Genomic DNA, 15,686 nt, shown 5'->3' on the forward strand with positions numbered 1-15,686 from the left:
ATTGAGGTTGAATTGTGATAGTTTTTGAATGGTTTAATTTGGGAAATCGCGTAAACATAGCCGTCGTAATGTCCGATTTACTTTAGACTGCTTTTGTTCATAACATTAGGACCCGAGAACCCCCTGCTAGATGTTGACCATTGCCATGTTTAGGTACCTCATGTTACGAGCTTCGTTTTGATATGTAGTTCGTTTGATTCCGATATACGGTTTAGGAGAAACGACCGTTTTAAGTAACGGCATTTTGCGAACGAAACTTTTCCCCTCGCCTTACTTTGAAACATAGGTTAAAGACCAAAAAGGGTTAATTAATGTATGAAACAATTATGGTAAGAGTGTTAGGCAGTTGGTAAGACACTCGCGAAGGAATCGCCTTAAAACTCGTAATGGTTAAATTATTAAAAATGGTGGAGCCGAGGGTACTCGGGTGACTTAAGAGAATCAGTAAGCGCAAAACAAGCGTTAGAGTCTAAGTTAGTTAAAGTATAGATTTACAAGTGAATTTGGTTTAATTCCAACTTACTTGTTGTTTATAGGTTATCAGACTCGTCCCAAGCCTTTTATCAACCCCAGTCGCTCAGGCAAGTTTTCTACCCGTTATACTGTTGTTGTGATGTATACACTTGTATATGCATTATCTTGTAATAGATGCATGATGGTAATATTAGCAAATTCTTGCGATATATTGTAGCATGTGATATGGTACATATGCATGCCTGTTTCGTATTCTTGCCATATATATCTGTTGAGTCAGTTGATAATACCTATGCTAGAGAATAGCGGTAATTTGCATATACCCTTAGTATAGGGACCCAAAGGTGAAAACATTTTCTAAAAACCGGGAGTTGAGGACCCCAAGTAGATTTGATATATATATATATTTATATATATATATATGGTTATAGTTTTCAAAACTATTAATCGAATAAGGTTTATTTGATAACTTTATTTTATTAATGAATATTATCTTGAATATTCATTCGAGGACTTATGACTCCTTTATATTATTTATTGAATATTACTTGGATATTCATTTGAGGATGTATGACTCCTTTATTTTATTTAATGAATATTATTTATAATATTCATTCGAGGTATTATGACTCCGCTTATTATTTAATAATATTCTTTAATTTATTAAAGAATAATGTTTCGATAATCAAACTTATTTTCGATTATTCAAATAAAGATAGTACTTTTGTATAAGTATATCCTTGATTTTTTAATTTTCATTCAAGTAAGAGTTTTAAAACTTCTACTTCAATTATTTTTATAAATATTATTCTTTATGGAAATATTATTTAAATAATAATATCCAGATATTTCTTTTTATTGAGACTGATTTACTTTATTAAATCAGCATTATTCCAAACACTCTTTAAAGTGTTTTCGAGTCTTTAAAATGATTTTTAAAAGTTAGAGCAGATCCCAAAACTCATTTTTATATTTAAGATCCTCCTTTCGAAGGGGATTTAAATACTCGCTCAAAACCTGAGGGATCCGGCTCTATGGTGTGTTTTATATTCGCAACAAGGTTGTTGTCTTGATAAAAGAGTTTTGATTACTTACCCAATACTCGGGAAGTAAAATTCTTGGAACAAGTTAATCCATTAACATGCATCGCCTGGGAAATATCGGTGAGTTTTCCTTTCCAACTAGATACGACTTCTTGGTGGAGCCGTATCAACAAGTTTCTACTTGGGGAAAGTGGGGACGAGCTTTACGTTTCAGAGTCATGGATTTCATCTGAACTAGGAGTGGCATAAGTGGCCGAGTAGCGCCGGCCCAACCGTATTATTATATTGGCCCAAATGGCCTGGAAGTTCCGCTAAGGCGGTCAATTCCTTAGGAGTTCAGTGTTCGGTTGACAAGTAAATCCGACAGGTTCTCCTCTACATGTAGAAAATGGTGGGGTTGTACTACTACGACTGATCATCGTAAGTGGTCTTCCTGGCGCGGCAAACTCCCGTAATGAGTTCATCATCCATTTAGATAATTCTGCAACACTACCCGTAGCATTTCGATCGAAAGGCTACTAATGGGTGGTTGCCGAAGCATTGACAGGGTCAAACAGTTTTATTGGTGTATCCATTGAATGAAGTATCTCGTAACTTCATTTCTTTTCAAAATATTTCAAAGATCAAATATTTTCAAGTTTTATTTGTTGTCTCATCTAGGGGATGACCTCGTGAATCTTATTATACTTTGAACAGTAGTAGTTCAAGTAGATTTCTAAAAATGGTATAAGTATACTGAAGTAATTGGTAACTTCATCTTCTTTTAAAACTTATATCCAGTAAGTAATTACCTTACTCATGATAAAGAATTCTAGTAAGTATCCATTTAGATACTTGTATTATTGTTATCACTATATATTATCTTGCGAGCTGTAAGGCTCACTCTTGCTTTATTTCTTCATCACACAACAACAGTTAGGAAAGATGGCCAGACTCCAGCAGACCCAGCGCAAGCGTGTGGGAAGCGTCCCGCGTCTTCCCGTTGATGTTGTAGCTGCTATAGCTGCAGAGGTAGATCTATTGGTAGATCAGGCATTCTACTTTTGAGAATCAATTATGTATAATTATAACTTGTGGCAGATAATGGCAATTAACTGTAAATTTATCAAGTAATCATTTTGGGTTGTAATAACTTTTAATTGTGGATTTAAGGACTTGTACTTATTTCAATTTCATCTCTGAGACTATAACGGGTGGTGGTGTGTGTTAGTGTGGGGTCACAGCTTGAGGTTATTTATTATTAATTAAGTGAAGTGATATTGTGGAAAAGAAAGACCGTGACGACCCGAATCCCTGACCCCGGATCCGAGGGTGTTACAACTTTGCTGAGATACTTCCTCCCTGTTTGCATCCTGAACATTCACTAACTCACTTGAAATGACCTCCACCCTTATTTCTAATGTACCTGCATTTCTCTCATTATCTCTCTTTTCTTGCATCGAGGTCTCACCTTAGCTCCCCACCCTCACACCCTCACCTTCACCATCTAAGGTGGGACTCCTCTCACTCACTTTTTCCAGTCCTGAAGAAATGGACTGCATTAGGCCACTCTTTTCCTCTCCTTTTTTGGGAACAACCCAGACTCTCACTTAATTCACTCCCTTCCCTCAGTCATAAGAGTGTTTACACTACTACTAAATCCTCTGCACTTGTAAGAATTGATAAAATTTGAAGCTGTGCAGAGACACCCGACGGATAAGGAATATCCATCGGGTTAGCAGTTTGACTATCCGACGGATGACTGTTGTTAAGCTTATCCGTAAGGATACAATCACTACTCGACGAATGATGAATATCCATCGGGATAGAAGAAATAATTGAGTTTGGAGTGGAGACTATTGTAGACTCTGTGCAGATTGATGAAAATTTTGGCACAGATGTCTTAACAGTCTCAGAAAGAAATGGCAAGTGAGCCAACAAATCATCTAGAAGATGATGCTCACTTGCATAGATTTTTGGCTTCTCCAACAGAGTTAAAGATGGAGAATTTGGTTGAGATGTATGAATCATATCAACATCCAATGAGTGTTTGGGCGAATTTGGTGTTTCAGGTGCTTTAAATATGAGAGATTTTGGCTGTGACTCCATATTTATTGGAGCCACATCAACCTGACTTTGAGAAGGTGCAGTGACTGGTTCTTTTGCACCAGTTTGCACAGTGTGTGAGCCCTGTGCATCCCCAAGGGTTTTTGATCTTTTCTTTCTAGCATAAGTTTGTGGTGAGCTAGTGTCCCTACCCCTCTTGGCCTGTGCTCCTAGTTGGGAGCTTGTTTCAATGGTAACATCCTTTTGGGATGATGAAACCAGTAATGAGCTAATATCCTTATTAACAATCACAGTTTGTTGGGAAACTGCGGTGTGGCTAGTTTTGGGTGCAGTCTTCTCACCAGCCTTATCCTTAGGACTTCTTTGATTTTCACCATGTCCCACGCCTTTCTTGCCCACCTTCACACTCCCCTCTTTAGGTTTGGTGGATTTTACAACTGATTTCTTTTGAAAGAAATCAGAGGGGGCTTTCTTAGCTTTGGATTTAGGAACTTTTGTTGGTTTGGTAGCTTGGGTAGGAAACTGTTGGGTCATTGACACAGTTGCCATTACTACACTAGAAAGCAAAGAAATTTGTGAGGTTGGAAGAGTGGAAACAGAAGAAATTACCTCACTTACCTGAGTTCCCTCCATTATTGGAAAGTACTATAAGGGAACCTCCTTGTGATGGTTTGCTCTTTTTAAATCTGCAATGATCCTTCTTTCTTGAACCCAACAATTTAACTTGTTGGTTGGGTTCTCAATCACAATATCTTCAGTAAGATGGTTAGCAAGTATCATAAACAATCTAGCATAATAGACACTTTTAACTCTCTTATTGATCTCTCCTAACTTAAATCCTAACTCAAACAAAACCAAATCACTGAAATTAAAGTACTTATCAGTAACTAGCATGTAAATCATGTTAAGCATAGAGATGTTTATAGGGTCAAAGTTACTAATTTTACCAGAAAACACCTTAGTTACTACATCACACAGATAACTCTATTCCTTCCTAAGTCCCAACCTCCTAATTTTACTTAATTTAGAAGTAGTGAGTTCATAGCCCATGGAATTAGGCAGATTAACAATGTTAGTGTCTGTGTGTGGAGCAGTTACAGTATTATCAGGAATCTTGAAGCATGCTTTAATAATATCACTATTTATGCAAAACTGCTTACCTTTCAGAGTGAATGTGATGGTCTTGTCTGTCGAGTTGTACACTGTAGTTGTCCATATCTCTTCAACAACCTCACAAGTAAATGGTGGGTGATTCCAGCATGGCATAGTTGAGTTTGCAGTTCTTCACAAAATCCATCATTTTGTGATAGTCACCAGACTGTTGAATCTCCTTGTTCACCAAAGCTGATAAGTTGTTTTTCTCATAGCTATGACCGGTTTAAGACATGATTTTCACTACAGGTGCCATTGTTAGAGATTTGAAATTTGCATAGAGAGAGTTTGCTTTTGAGAAAAAAGAAATTGGAGCTATTGAATCTTGAGAATGATAAAAGAAATGAATAAAAGTGAATTTGCTTTTATACTATCTCAGAAAATAATTGTAAAAAATAATAAAGTAAAATAAAATAACCAATAAAAATTGCCCAAAATAGTCATTTAAAAAATAACTAAACTGTAAAAATTCCGTCACTTATCCGTCTTGTCATGCTTACAAGCTGTAAGTATACTCGATGGATAATGTCAGGAAATTAACGGCTAGGATTGAGACAATTCGACAAATGAGGATAAATCAGTTATCCGTCGAGTTATAAAATATTCCAGAAAAATAATTGATTTTATTGACAAATTGTATTCCGACGGATGATCAAACTCGATGGATAATGGTCATCCGTCGGGATGTAAATTTTGACTTAGCAAAAATTTCACCCAAAACAGAAAAATCAATTAAATTTCTGGCTACATAACCACTTGCAAAAAATATCTGAAATAATTCAAGAGAAATTAAGCAAACCTAATTCACTTACCAATCTTGAAAAGGTGGATTCATCAAGTGGCTTGGTAAATATGTCTGCAAGCTGCTTTTCACTTGGAACAAAATGTAGTTCCACAGTACCATTTATCACATGTTCTCTTATGAAGTGGTACTTGATGTCTATGTGCTTTGTTCTTGAATGTTGTACTGGATTTTCAGTGATGGCAATTACACTTGTGTTATCACAGAAAATAGGAATCATGTCCACTTGTAGACCATAGTCCAACAATTATTTTTTCATCCACAAAATCTGTGCACAACAACTACCAGCAGCAATGTATTCAGCTTCAGCTGTAGAAGTAGAAACTGAATATGCTTTTTACTGAACCAGGACACAAGCTTATTTCCTAGAAATTGACATGTTCCTGTTGTACTTTTTCTGTCTATTTTACAACCTGCATAATTTGCATCTGAATAACCAGTTAGATCAAAACCAGAATCTCTAGGGTACCAAATGCCAAGTTTTGGTGTTCCCTTGAGATATCTGAAAATTCTCTTAATAGCCACTAGGTGAGATTCTCTAGAATCAGCCTGAAATCTAGCACAAAGACAAGTAGCAAACATTATATCTGGCCTACTAGTTGTTAAGTACAGAAGTGAGCTAACCATGCCCCAATAACTTAAAATATCCACAGACTTTTCAGTAGTGTTTAATTCAAGCTTAGTTGTAGTGGCCATGGGAGTTTTTACAGATGTGCAATCCATTAGATCAAACTTTTTTAAAAGATCATGAATGTATTTAGTTTGTCTAATGAATATTCCATCACTATCTTGTTTAACTTGTAAACCAAAAAAGTAAGTTAGTTCCCCCATCATGCTCATTTCATACTTACTTTACATCAATTTGGCAAACTTTTTGCAAAGTTTTTCATATGTAGAGCCAAACATAATATCATCTACATAAATTTGAACAAGTATACTAGAGCCATTAACATTTTTAAAGAATAAAGTTTTATCCACAGTACCTCTTGTGAAGTGATTTTCCAAAAGGAAATTTGATAAAGTGTCATACCAGGCTCTAGGTGCTTGCTTCAGTCCATAGAGTGCTTTCAAAAGATAGTGGACATGATTTAGGAAATATGGATCTTCAAAACTAGGAGGCTGTTTGACATAGAGTTTCTCCAAATCTTCATTTAGAAAGGCACTCTTGACATCCATTTGATAGACCTTGAAATTGGCATGAGCTGCATAGGCTAAGAAAATTTTGATGGTTTCAAGTCTTGCAACAGGAGCAAAATTTTCATCAAAATCTATTCCTTCTTGTTGACAATAGCCCTTAGCAACCAATCTAGCTTTGTTCCTGACCACTATGCCATTTTCATCCATCTTGTTTTGAATACCCATTTGGTGTCAATTGGATTCTTTCATTTAGGCTTGGGTACCAGCTTCCAGACCTTATTCCTTTCAAATTGGTTTAGCTCCTCCTGCATAGCTAAAATCCAATCAGGATCCAACAAAGTTTCTTCTACCTTCTTTGGTTCTTCCTTATATAGGAAGCTGCTATATAGACATTCTTCTTGAGTTGCTCTTCTTGTTTGAACTCTAGAAGATACATCACCAATGATGAGCTCAAAGGGGTGATCTTTTGTCCATTTTCTTTGTTGAGGTAGATTAGCTCTAGATGAAGAGGCCTCATTGTTGTCTTGATGTGTAACTGAGTTTTGATTATTAGAGACTCCCCTTGAGTTTATGGATCTTTGATTTGAGAAAGGGGAACTTTCTATAAGTGATCTATTCTGACTTTCAGCTTCTTTTGATGACCCGACGGATGGTGCATTTTGAGTTCCGACGGATGAAGCTGATTGTCTCCCGATGGATAAAGCAGATTGTCTCCCGACGGATGAAGCATTTTGCAACTCGACAGATGTTTAATTTTATGCTTCATTAGTAGTAGATTTTTATGCAATATCCTTTGTCATTGTTTCCTAATCACTTTCATTATCACTAACCATCTATACATTATCAAATTTGAGGTTCTAATGGTAATCTCCATCTTGCAGTCCTTCAATTTTCTTATCATCATACACAACATGTATTGATTCCATAATAATGTTGGTTCTTAGATTGTAGACTCTATATGCTTTACCAACATCATATCCAACAAAAATTCTTTTATCCGCTTTAGCATCAAACTTTCCATTTTGATCAGTTTGATTTCTCAAGATATAACATTTGCACCCAAAGACATGAAAAAAATTTAGAGTTGGCTTCTTGTTTTTGAACAATTGGTAGGGTGTCATAAACTTTTCTTGATTAACCAAAGAAATATTCTGAGTGTAGCATGCAGTATTTACAGCTTCAGCCCAGAAGTATGTTGGTAACTTTGATTCTTCAAGCATTGTCCTTGCAACTTCAATAAGTGATCTATTCTTTCTTTCTGCTACTCCATTTTGTTGTGGAGTTCTTGTTGCTGAAAACTCATGCATAATCCCATTCTCTTCAGAAAATGCTCTCATAATAGAGTTCTTGAACTCAGTTCCATTGTCACTCCTTATTCTTCTAACTTTAAAATCCGGATGATTGTTGACTTGCCCTATGTGATTGATGATGATTTCACTAGCCTCATCTTTAGACTTTAGGAAATATGTCGAAGAGAACTTTGAGAAATCATCTACAATTACTAGGCAAAATCTTTTCCTTGAGATGGACAACACATTGACTGGTCCAAACAAATCCATGTGTAGCAATTGCAGAGGTTCTTCAATTGTTGAATCAAGATTCTTCATGAATGATGCTTTAATCTGCTTTCCCTTCTGGTAGGCATCACACAGTCCATCCTTAGAAAACTCCACTTGAGGAATATCTCTAACCAGTTCTTTCTTGACAAGCTCATTCATGGACTTGAAGTTTAGATAGGACAGCTTTTTGGGCCACATCCAACTTTCATCTTGACTTGCTTTACTAAGAAAGACAAGTGACAGATTCTATATTTGATGAGTTGAAGTCAGCTGGGTACACATTTCCTTTTCTCACTCCAGTGAGAACCACTTTGTTTCTCCTTTTGTTTGTCACAAAATAGGCTTCTGAATTGAAGGTTACTGAATTGCACTTATCACAAAGTTGGCTGATACTCAGCTAATTATGCTTGAGACCATCCATTAGGGCAACTTCCTCAATGATGACATTGTCTTTTGAAATCAAGCCATATCCCACAGTATAACCCTTGCTGTCATCTCCAAAAGTAATACTTGGGCCAGCTCTCTCCTTGAACTCTTTGAGCAGGGTAGAATCTCCAGTCATGTGTACTGAACAACCACTATCCAGGTACCAAAGATTCTTTCTGTTTTCCTGCACACATCAAAACCACATCAAGTTGATTTTGGTACCCAAGTTTCCTTGGGTCCTGCCTTTTTAGTTTTCTTCTTTTGTTTCTTAGGTTTCATCTCATTTGACTTGGGGATATCAGATTCATCCTTAGTCATCTGAGTTGGACCTTTGAAACCAATCATTAAAACATAATTATCTTGCACATTTTGATTAACAGGAAAAGGCATGTTGTTTGCAAACATGTTATTCCAGTACGGCATGCTAAATGGCATTTGAGGCATATTAAATGGAGCATAATAAGGATTAGGTGCAAATGGCATATTAGCAAATTGTGCATTCATATTATGTGCAGACATAGAATTCATAGGCATAGAAGGCATGGCATTAATGTTGGAAAAAGAAGATGGTACAGATATAGGAGTAGGCATAGGAAGTTTGCAATTAACAGACAGATGCTTAACACTACCACACTTAACACAGATTTTTCTTGGAGCATATTTATCAGGTGTGTAGTTGTTGTGTTTGGTAATCCCTACTTTCCCATTTCTATTGTTTTTCTTTTTAGTTTCTGTTTTAACCTCAATCTTTTCTAATCTGTCATTCAATTACTTATAGATAGATGACCAACATTCACTTTCTTCTCCTTCTTCACTTGACTTGAATCTCCCGAAACAAAGTTTTGGGAAACTGATCCATACTTTTCATTTAACTTGGCAAGTTTGGCTTTGCTCACAGGTTTGCTCACAGCCAACGGATGAGGATTTGTGTCACTCGACGGATAATCCTTTTGATTATCCGATGGATGACTCTCATCATCTGCCGAGTCCACATCTGTTAGCAATCCTTCAACCAAATTGGATTCCAGCTTCTCCTTATTCTTTTTCCAGGCTGCATCACAAAAGGACTCAATATCTTGAACTTTGGTGATTTGAGCATGAACATCTCTAGATGATTTCCATGCCTTAATCACCTCCTGTTCTTGTTCAAGTTGCTTCTTTAAAATCTCTTCTTTCTTCAAGGACTCGGTTAATTCCTCCTTAGCAATCTTACATTCTATTCTCAATTTCTCAAATTCAATAAACCGAGACTCTAGCACATTATTCCTCTCACTTAAAAACAGGTTGTTTTCTTTGATTTTAGCATTTTCCTTAGTGAGAGACTTAAGTGTAACACGCAAATGATATAATTCTGTAGACATGTCATTAATTGCATCATTACACTCAGCTTTAGATAAATGTTCTAGGTTAATGGTGATTACCTGATTACTTGAAGAACTTGTTTCTGTTTCATCATATTTGGCCATTAGGGCTAGATTTACATAGCTGACATCTTCATCCTCATCCAAACCATCTGCTGCCCAGTCATTTTCTTGTGTAATAAAAGCCCTTTCCTTTTGTTTGAGAAATTCAAAATACTTCTATTTATAATCCACAGGCTCAAACTTCTTCTTGCTGGAATCTGACTTTCTACACTCACTGGAAAAATGCCCTGCCAAGCCACATTTGAAATATTTAAATTTTGATTTATCCACCATGTTTCTATTTGTCTTAGCTGCTCCAAAGTTCTTCTTGAACTTGAGCTTGGCAAATCTTCTGGAAAGGAATGCAAGATGTTCATCAATATCATCCATGTCATCTTGGCTCAAAGAATCTTCATTTTCAGCTACCGGCCCCTTGCCCTTGTTTTCACAGACCTTTCTAGTAGACTCAACAGCTTCTACCTTCACCTCTTTCTCTTTCTCTTTCTCCAACTTAGAAACCAGTGCTATGGACCCTCCTTTCTTCCTTCCTTTCTCCATCCTCTCATCTTGCTCTATTTCAAGCTCATAAGTTTTCAGGATGCCATACAGTCTCTCCAAAGTAAACTCCTTGTAATCTTGAGAGTTTCACAATGAGACTGTCATTGGTTTCCATTCCTTTGGAAGAGATCTAAGGAACTTGAGATTGGAGTCTTTTGTCTGATAGACTCTTCCATGCAACTTCAGAGCATTTAGCAGTTTTTGAAATCTACTAAAAATGTCAGTGAGAGACTCACTATCTTCACAATGAAAGTGCTCATATTGTTGAATTAGCAGTTGCATCTTATTCTCCCTTACTTGCTCAGTACCATCACATATAATTTGAATTATGTCCCAAACCTCCTTGGCTATTTTGCAGTTAATGATGTTATCAAACATATCACCATCAACTTCATTGAATAATATATTCATGGCCTTCTTGTCTTTCCTGACTTGCTCAATATTAGGATCTGACCATTCATGCCTAGGCTTGGGAACAGATGGTTCATTGCCTGTTGCAGTTCTCATTGGCAGATAAGGACCTCTCTCTATGCAATCTACATTGGCCTCATCTTGAGAAAGAATATGTAGGTGCATCTTCACCTTCCAGTGGTGATAATTGTCTTTGTCCAGAAATGGAATCTTGACTCCAACATCCTTCTTGTTCATCTTGCTCTTTTGTTGTGATCTTTAAACTCTTTGTACTTCAAGAGCTTGCTTTGATACCAATTGTTATTCCCTAACAATACAACAAGAATTACAGTAGGGGGGGGGTTAAATGTAATTCTGGCTTCTTTTTGAGATTTAATGGTTCTAACTCAATTTATATCTAACTGTTTAATTTGCAAACCGTGGAATACAGAGTTAAGTTAATCAAACATAAAGTAATAAAAACTCAGGTCTTTAAAACTTTCTGGTGGATTTGAATGTATCCACCAGATATATATATATATATATATATATATATATATATTTATATATAAATATATACCAATAAAACCCTGTGTGTGACACCCTCAATCTCGGGGTTAGGAAATGACGACCCACAAACCTTTAAACTACTAATTTAAATAAGCATAAACCCCGATTAGCCACGAACAGGATCAAACAGGATAAAGTATGAGACAAGATTACAACTACCAATCATAAATTATAGCTTACAACCCCAAAATAAAACCAAATATACATAGTCAAACCCGACTTGGAACATGCACAAATAACCCATTGTATCTTTACAACTCTTTGGCTAAGCGCTTGCTCACTTAAAAACTTTACTACCTGCTCTAGCAACCGAAAGCCCTCAACACGATAGGGACCACCAGGTACGCTCTTACGAGTAGTGCGCTTAAGCCTATCCATCTTCTTGCTTAACTGCCATGGTCAGATTAAACAAAACATACGAGTGTAAAACTCAGCAAGTAACTAAAATGCAGTTCTACAATATAAAATCCACAATATACTTTACTGATCTCATGGCATGCTACTTTATCAATTCTAGGTGGCAGATTTCTATCTTTTTAGGCTATGAAAGGGGTTATGAAGAAAATTTTGGGCGTTCAAGGAACAAGGCTCAAGGCAGGGTGAAAACCGACATTCATCATAAATCATTAACAGGATCACAAATGATCTTTCAAATGGAAAGCGACAATCTTTTCATTATAAGGAATCAATTATGTGATCAACATAATCAAAAATCAGGGTTTACGAGCTATAAGCTTCACAAAATCACAATCAACTCTTTCAAAGGAATATAAACCATTTTCATTTTTAAAGAATCAATTACTGAGTAGAAAGTTTCAATTCCTTTTCAAATAATTATGGAACCCTTGATTGGACCACTTTATCTTTCATTTCATAATAATAATACGGGTGATTAACCCGTACCGACCTCCATCTGGTCTTTAAGGTACCAACGACATAATTTCAGCCTTAAACTGGACTAGCCCCGCTAGCCTCTTACTATGACTGGACTAGTGCCACTAGCCTCTTACGTCCCAATCCAGTCCATCAGGAATTTGTTTGGAAAACCTTGAGTTGGAAAAAGGTAGGTTTACTAAATTCATTTTATCATTAACAAGAATATGAAATCATTCGGACTCTTTCAAGTCGAAACTCATTCTTAAGTTCAATTTCAAGAATTCAAAGTTAAGGGAATGAATCAGGAATAAGCAAAGTTCAATTCTAGGAATCTTGATCAATGATAATATGGTACTCAAGTTAGGGAAATCAAAACCGTTTCGAGGAATAATAGAGGATAAGGTAAACAAGGAATGAAGCATCATTACAAGGGGTTCGTAAAGGTACTTATAGCGTTTATAACAGTTCATGGTATAACAAGTGAATAAGAAAAAGAAAGTTACCAAGGGTTGGATCAATAAGCTTATCAATAACAAGTTCACAAGATCAATGACAGGGAATCTCAAAATCAATAACAGGGGTTCATTATTTTAACAGTTCAATACTCTACTTGGCATGAACAATATCCTCTCTATAACCACTTACACAAGTAAATAGAGTTACTTGCCTGAATTCGCTTTCCTGAAGGTTGAACTACTGCCACCTAGTATATCTTTCCCTTTACTAGCCTGAATGCCCTTACTCTCCGAATCTACAATCTAAAACCAAAAACTTAATTAGTTTCTCAACTCTCGTTCCCGGAACGTTCACTCAATACGATAGCTGGATTATACTCCTGACTCAAACTATACGAGTATAGTTTATACACACATGCACATAGCACATAACACATTCTTTTCTCATAGCCTTTATACCTTTATATACTCAATAATCAACTTATACTTGCTTTAATCTCGACTATTCTTCAAATCAAACTAGCATAACTCATACGAGTACACGATTCATTCACAACTAAATCTTTACGACCATAACTATCACTTATAGCTTTTAAAATCAGTCAACTTAGTTCCCTTTTCTTTCATTCCTTAATTCGAACCACATACCACAATCAAGCAAAAAAATCCATAGATATTCACATATATACATCCAATCACTCTTTTGATTATCGAAAACCAAGTTTTGACTTTAAGTTCATATGGCCTATTAAGCCTTATTGCAAATACCAACCACAAAATCAATCAAATACTCACTTAGTTCACATAAACACATAACTCATTCAAAAACCTTTAAAGAATCATTTTCCTTTCTTTTAATCATCTAAATTCGAACCATAACCATATATATACAATTAAATTTCTCAAAAATTACACCATGCAACTTTAGTTCTAGCATAATCCAATATTTAAACTAGCACCCTTTTCTTTATTAACAAAATTCGAACCAAATCATACATATTTGCTTACATGCAATTCAAGTTCATCTCTTAATTAAATCAAACACTCATTTTATTCATAATTTTCGAATTACACATCAAAACATCACTTAGTGACTCAAACCCTAATCAAATTTTCCAATTAAACATGCATGCATTCACTTAGCATCAAACCAATCTCTTTTAGACCCATTTTTTATTCGGCTATGACCATAAATCACAACTCAAGAACCAAACAATGACATGCATCACTAATTCTTCTTTTAAACCAACATGCAATCTCATTTCTTACTAATTAAACTTAGTTTACACCAAGATCAAGTCACAAAATCCAATTCCCTTTTTATTAGTACAAAAGCCGAACCAAAACCTCAACATGCAACCCTCAAATTTTGATTTCTCAAGCATCCAATCAACTACACAAGTCTAAATACTTTTAAAGCATTCATAAAAATCCTTTTATCAATCAATATACTTAAATTTCAAAATAAATACAAAACCCTATTTGAACTTTTCAAGAAACCAAGACATGCAAATGCTACATACAAGTTTTAAAGTACATGAAGCTCAAAAATCACATTATTTCAACTAGCACATCATTTTCTTAAAATCCCACTGGCTCTCCTTGGATCATGGCCGGTGGTGATCGAACTTAATAGTTCCCATAACGGGTCTCCTCTTGAGTTTTAAACCATAAAATCACTTTAAACTTCTCTTATGATCATATATCAAGAAATCACATTTCCTTGAACACAACCATGGAGATGGAACTATGAAACTTATATAAACACTTACATGCAAGTGGTGTTTGAGTATTATATCGAAAATAGAAACTATGGATGGTAAAATCTTTGAATTTGGATGAGTATTTGTTGTTGCATGCAAGAGAGAGAAGAGAGATGGAGAGAATGCCGAGAGAGAGAGAAGAGTGATCGAGAGAGAGGGAGAAAGAAAGAGAGGGAGAGAGGGGTGCTCATGGGAAAGAAAAGAAAGAAGGGGGGGGGAATGAGCTTGTATTTGTATTAGGGGCAAGGGTAGTTTGGTAATTTACTAATTCCCCTTTTGATTTGATTTCCCTTCTCTTTTTACTCTAATAAAATAAAAATTAAATATCAAATATATCTCTCTCAGAAAGTTAAAAATTATTGCGAATGATAATTTTAAGATGTAGATATCGAAATTAGCTTTCCAACCATTACTCATAATAAACTTTTGAGCGAACGGTTGATTTTATATGATTTTTACAAGTTCACGCTAAAAATAGCATTTTAACACATAAAAATCATTTTAAAATGCAACGGTCATAAAATAAATCCGTCTATCATTTTTAGAAAGTCTCTAGGACTATTTCGAAGATAACAAAACAAATCTCATTCCTTTACCTTACTCAGATAATGTTATAGAAATGTGCAAAGGTTAAATAAACCTTATTTAAATCAAATAATTCCCTTAAATCCGTAAAAATATTAACAGATCACATAATCACGCATACAGACAAGCAAGCACATATACCCACACATCACAACTCATGTCTGATCATAAAATTTTTCCCTTTTTATTATTATTATTCCTCTTTACGTGTACCGGGTCACGTTTTGCCTGACGGCCCGACGCTCAGCGTTTTAATTACGCTTCACAATTTCCTTTACCAATCGACACGTCACTAGAATGCAATACTTTACTTAAACATTCATTTCATATAATAACACATAATTCACATTTTAAATACTTTAATCCCTTTTTAGGTTGGGTTCCGTTCTACCGGACCGTCCCACAACAGAGCTTAACTCCTAAGCTGACTTTTTAAATTGTAATGCT

The sequence above is a fragment of the Apium graveolens genome, chromosome 7 (assembly GCF_009905375.1).
Source record: "Apium graveolens cultivar Ventura chromosome 7, ASM990537v1, whole genome shotgun sequence".
In the NCBI taxonomy this organism is placed as follows: Eukaryota; Viridiplantae; Streptophyta; class Magnoliopsida; order Apiales; family Apiaceae; genus Apium; species Apium graveolens.